The sequence below is a fragment of the Panicum virgatum genome, chromosome 3K (genome assembly GCF_016808335.1).
Source record: "Panicum virgatum strain AP13 chromosome 3K, P.virgatum_v5, whole genome shotgun sequence".
Taxonomy (NCBI): domain Eukaryota; kingdom Viridiplantae; phylum Streptophyta; class Magnoliopsida; order Poales; family Poaceae; genus Panicum; species Panicum virgatum.
The window spans coordinates 20565583-20571582 of NC_053138.1; positions in this window are offsets into that span (position 1 = coordinate 20565583).

A 6000-nucleotide genomic window follows, 5' to 3' on the forward strand; every position below is an offset into this window, starting at 1 on the left:
CTCTTGTACTTTGACTTTAACGTAGAGTTACCGATGAAGTTCATGAAAGATTGAGCTTATGATACATGAACACTTTACTTATTTAATTGTTTGATGCATGCTTTAGAGATCATAGATGCTCTGTCCTTTGCTTATTACAACTTGATCAAAGTTAGATGCTTTTATGCAAAAGTTAAATACCATACCCTATCCTTGCTACTAACCAAATGCATTCTCCTTGAGGTCGGGATATTATATACCCATATCGGATAAGCCCTGCGAGTACCCTTTGTACTCATGGTGCTATCGTTAAGTTGATGCAGGTGATGCGCAGTCGGAGGCCGTGTTCGGCTACTTCTATCCCGCGGATGGAGGTGCGGGTGAGGAGTAGATGGCCGATGGATATATGAAGGGCACTATCGGCATATAGTGTTACTTTTTTATTTTGCGATATGTATGGAGTGCTATTAGTAGAACTTTCAGCTGCAAAAACTCTGAAGACTTGTTGTATTAAACTTCGAACCGCTTTGTAATATAATCTCATGTGTTGGATGTGCCTATGTAATGGTATTACTGTTATGCTCGTGGAGTGTGTTTAAATTCTGGGCGGTGCTCATGACACATTCCAAGGACTACTGGGGTTGGTTTCCTCTAATCAAGTTGATCAATGGACGATGACTCGATTAGGCGGGATCAACTTGGGCTGGTTCCTCACAGCGTGGAACCAGAGCTAAGGTTGCATTCCATGCATGATTACTACTAAAACTTGATGTGAGGCACGCATATAAACCTAATGGTAATCACTAATTATGCAGTACTTATAAAAATGTGATTTTTCTAAGGTTATATTTCTTATATGGTGTATATAACTCGTACCTTTCCTAGAGCTGATTTTCTTATCTTATGGCTGCGCATTAAGTATTCCTAATATGTTCACTAACTCATCTTGTCTTGCTCATGATAGATGAACGGAAACTTGGGCCATTTGGTCATGGTGACTCGTGCCGAGGAGGCGGAAGGCTTTCCTCCCCTCCTTGCCGAGATGCTTTGGAGAGGCAACTTCTCGCGGAGGCCGGAGTATTCGGTCTATGCGAGGGGACTTGGGCCGGGCATGGTAGACTATGTTGCCACCGTGTTCATCCCAAGACGCTTTGTTGAAGAAGTCACGGAAGCTCACAATATTTCAGCTCATGGAACTTCAATTGAGATGGCAATTCAAGAAGTGGCATACAAGGCTATGGCAATTCTCCGCCAAGAAGTGATCGAGTTGGAGCGTCACCCATTCACTCACTTCCCAATTCAAGGACCATTGCAAGGTGTGAATGTGTTTGAGATGGGAATGGGAGGTGCTAGCTTGTATGAAAGGCGTACGTCCGAGTTGGTGGCGGCACAAGACCGAAGCCTCCGTTGCATCCGAGTGGAGTTAAGGGAGACAAGACGTCGGTTCAATGAGTTGCAACGCACCATGGATATGTATGTTCGCACGGGCCGCGTGCCTCAAGACGTGTTGTATGGACCCAATGATTACACCCCACATGAGGCGGCACCATTGGAGCTTCGCTTTCCTTTAGTTCAAGGCATATATCTTCCTCAAAATGTGGTGGGGCAAGCACGTATGTCTAATGGGCTGCGTGTGCACCGCTTTGCCCCCACAACTTTGACTAGAGAGATCATCTTTGGTGGTGAATATGCACCCCTCACTCACCCGGAGAACCCCGAAGACACCGGATCCCCTCAATATCACCTTCTTGATGACTTCCCACCATACTTCGCGAGAGGTCCCTATGGTCCCTTCTAAATATTTATGTAATCCTATGGCAGTTATGAGACTCCTCGAGTTATATAACTTATTGTAATGTATCGCCTATTTTATGTAATCGAATAGTTAATTGGTGAGACCGTGTGAGACACTAGTTAGCTATATGTCTATGTAATATACTACTATATATTATCTATGTGGACCTCTATTATGTTAGTTGTGTGCCGTGTTATTTGTGCGTATGGCTGCGACATGTCATCATTTATCATCATTCATACATGTTTCTTTTAGAATGTGGGGTACTAGATATTTGATTATGGTTACTTTCTATGGGTGATCATTAGTGCTGTCCAAAATCCTTTAGTCTCATTGTTCCTTGATCCATCCTATCTATGATGTTAAATTTTATTCTCACACATTTGTGGTTGATATCCTACATAGTTGTGCAATTTTCTTTGTGCAATGGTACTATATCAATTTTCCTTTCTCCCGGTCGCTAACTTCCTTTGTGGTTGGCGGCAGGATGGTTGAAAACTCTGGTGTCGGTGGTGGTGGTGGTGGTGGTGGTGGTGGTGGTGATCCGCCTCTCCCTCCTCCTCCTCCATTGCACCCAACCCTTGTGGAGATCCTTAGAAGGTCGGAGGAGAGCCGACAAACGCAAAATCGGATTATGCAAGTCATTGTGCAACATTTGGGTGGGCAGGGACATGGTGGTCAACGCCATGGTCATTCCGCTTTCATGGCCACTGACCCTCCTATCTTCCGTGGATCAAAGGAGCCCTTGGATGCTGATTTTTTGCTGCATGCCATAGAGCAAAAATTTGGTCTTATTCAATGCAATGATCAAGAGAAGGTCAATTATGCGGCTCATCAATTTCATGATGCCGCAGGAGCTTGGTGGCATGGATACATGGCACAAGTTGGCGAAGGACACCAAGTGACTTGGGCTGAATTTCGTGAAGCTTTTCGTGACTATCACATCCCCAAGAGTGTGCTCAACATCAAGAGAGATGAATTCCGGAGGTTGCGCCAAGGCAACAAATCTGTGATGGAGTATGTCAACACTTTCAATTATCTTGCCCAATATGTTTTGGAGGATATCAACACGGATGTGAAGAAGCAAGAACGCTTCATGGATGGGTTATCTTTGAAGGTTCAATCTCACCTCTACTACCGATTTTTAGAGTTTCAATGACATGGTTAGCAAGGCAATCAAGGCCGAGTACAAGATGAATGCCCTTGAGAATGAGAACTGAAGAATTGATGTTGAGAACCGCAAGCGGGCTGCTTCTTCTTCCTCAACCGGCGGTGGCTCGCAACGCCCACGCATGGGACCTCCACCACCTCCCTGTGCGCCCGGTTTTGGAGCCCCTCAAGCTATTTGGATGCCACGCCGTCCTCCGGCTCCCCAAGGTCAACCTCCTTGCGCTCCGGGGTAGCCGGGAGGCGGTGGTGGAAATGCCTCTCGAGGGTCGTGCTTCAATTGTGGAGGTCAAGGCCACTATTCTAGGGAATGTCCCTCACCAAAGAAGAATGGAGCCGGCAATGTTCCAAACTCTCAAGCTCCTACTCCTCCTCGTCAAGCCGTAAAGGATGGGCAAACTTCCAAGCGTGGCAAGCTCAACCATATCACGGCGGAAGGAGCTAGGGAGGATGAACAAGTTCTTGTTGGTATGGTTTCCATAAATTCTAAACCTACTCAGGCATTATTTGATTCCGGTGCATCTCATTCATTCATAAGTAGAAAATTTGCCCTTGAGCATAGTTTTTCTATTCGGGTAGTGCCTACTCCTTTTGTCATTGATGTTCCTGGAGCCACGCTAGTATCCAAAGAAGTGGTCAATCTAGCTCAACTTGAAGTCTCGGGGCTGATTTTCATGGTAAATCTTATAGTCATTGATTTAGAAGACTTGGATGTCATAGTTGGGATGAATTGGATGACTAAACATGATGGGATTATTTGGTGCAATTCTCGCTCTATTGAACTCAGGCACCCTTCCGGAAAGCGGGTTTCTCTTTATCTTCATGAGAAATTGGGCTCTCAGCTTCATGCTCTTAATGCCACCATTGTACCGGAGTTAGAGGCGATTCCGGTGGTGTGCGAATTTCCGGATGTTTTTCCCGAAGAATTATCGGGGATGCCTCCCGACCGGGAAGTCGAGTTTGTTATTGAGCTACTCCCTGGAACGGCCCCGGTATCTAAGAGACCATATCGTATGCCCCTAAATGAATTAGGAGTTGAAGAAGCAGTTGAAAATTCTTCTTGATAAGGGATTTATTCGACCGAGCTCCTCACCTTGGGGATGTCCGGTTCTATTTGTCAACAAGAAGGATGGTAGCCTCAGGATGTGTGTGGATTATCGGCAGTTGAATGAAGTGGCCGTGAAGAACAAATATCCTCTTCCTAGGATTGATATCTTATTTGACCAACCAGTGGGTGCTAAATTCTTCTCCAAGATTGATCTTCGCTTGGGATATCATCAAATTAAAATTCGAGTGAAGGATATTCCCAAGACGGCTTTCTCTACTCGATATGGTCTTTATGAGTACACGGTTATGTCCTTCAGGTTAACCAATGCCCCCCGCATATTTCATGTATCTCATGAATTCTATTTTCTTTGAAGAGCTTGATGTCTTTGTGGTGATTTTCATCGATGACATTCTTATCTTCTCCAAGACCGAGGAAGAGCAAGCCGAGCATATTCGCATTGTTCTTCAAAAGCTTCATGATCATCGTCTCTATGCCAAGTTTAGCAAGTGCGAGTTTTGGCTCAAGGAAGTGGCTTTTCTTGGGCATATCCTTTCGGAGAATGGTGTGGCGGTGGATCCAAGCAAGGTGAAGGATGTGCTTGATTGGAAGCAACCCCAAAATGTTAGTGAGATCCGGAGTTTTTTTGGGCTTGCGGGTTATTACCGTAGGTTCATTGAGAACTTCTCCAAGATTTCCAAGCCTATGACCGAGTTGACGAAGAAAGGTGTAGAATTCAAGTGGACCGATGCTTGCGAGAATGCTTTTCAAACCCTCAAGATCAAGCTTACCACTGCTCTGGTTCTTGCTCAACCGGATATCACCAAGGGATTTGATGTATATTGTGATGCATCTAGAATCGGACTCGGGTGTATTATTATGCAAGAAGGCCGAGTCATCTCTTATGCTTCGCGCCAATTGAAGCGTCACGAAGAAAACTATCCTACCCATGATCTTGAACTTGCGGCCGTTGTTCATGCTCTCAAGTTGTGGCGTCATTATCTTCTTGGAAATTCCTGCAATATCTATACCGATCATCAAAGTCTTAAATATATCTTCACTCAAGCGGAACTCAATATGAGGCAAAGAAGGTGGCTGGAATTAATCAAGGACTACAAACTAGAAGTTCACTATCATCCCGGCAAGGCCAATGTAGTTGCCGATGCTTTGAGCCGAAAGGTCCATTGCCATTGCTTGCGCACTCGATCTGGAGTCAACACTCTTTGTGGAGATTTTCGGAAGCTAAATCTCTCTATGGTAGAGCATGGGTCACTTGCTTCTTTAGTTATCACTTCCAATCTCATTGATGAAATCAAGAAGGCTCAACTTGAAGACAAAGGCATGATGAAGCTTAGAGCTAGAATCAATGAAGACAAGCTCAAGTGTTTCAAACTCGATGATCAAAGAATCCTTTGGTTTGGAAAACGATTGGTGGTTCCAAAGAATTTTGAGCTTAGAAAGAAAATTCTGGATGAAGCTCATGAATCTCAATTCTCTATCCATCCCGGTAGCAACAAGATGTACCAAGACTTGAAGAAGAAATTTTGGTGAACTCGCATGAAGAGGGAAATTGCAAACTATGTAGCCGAATGCGACGTTTGCCAAAGAGTGAAGGCTGAACATCTCAAGCCGGCCGGAACTCTCCAACCTCTTCATATTCCTTCTTGGAAGTGGGAGAATATATCCATAGATTTTATTACCGGGCTTCCTTGACTCTCCATGGATACAATGTTATTTGGGTCATTGTGGATCGACTCACAAAATCCACTCACTTTCTTCCGGTGAAAGCTAACTACTGAGTTGAGAAATATGCGGAGCTTTATATCACCAAGATTGTGTGTCTTCATGGAGTTCATATATCCATAGTCTCCGATAGAGGTCCTCAATTCACCGCTCGATTTTGGAAAAGTCTCCATGATGCTATGGGCACCGATGTCACTTTTAGCACAGCTTATCATCCTCAAACTGGTGGACAAACTGAGCGAGTTAATCAAATTCTTGAAGATATGCTCAG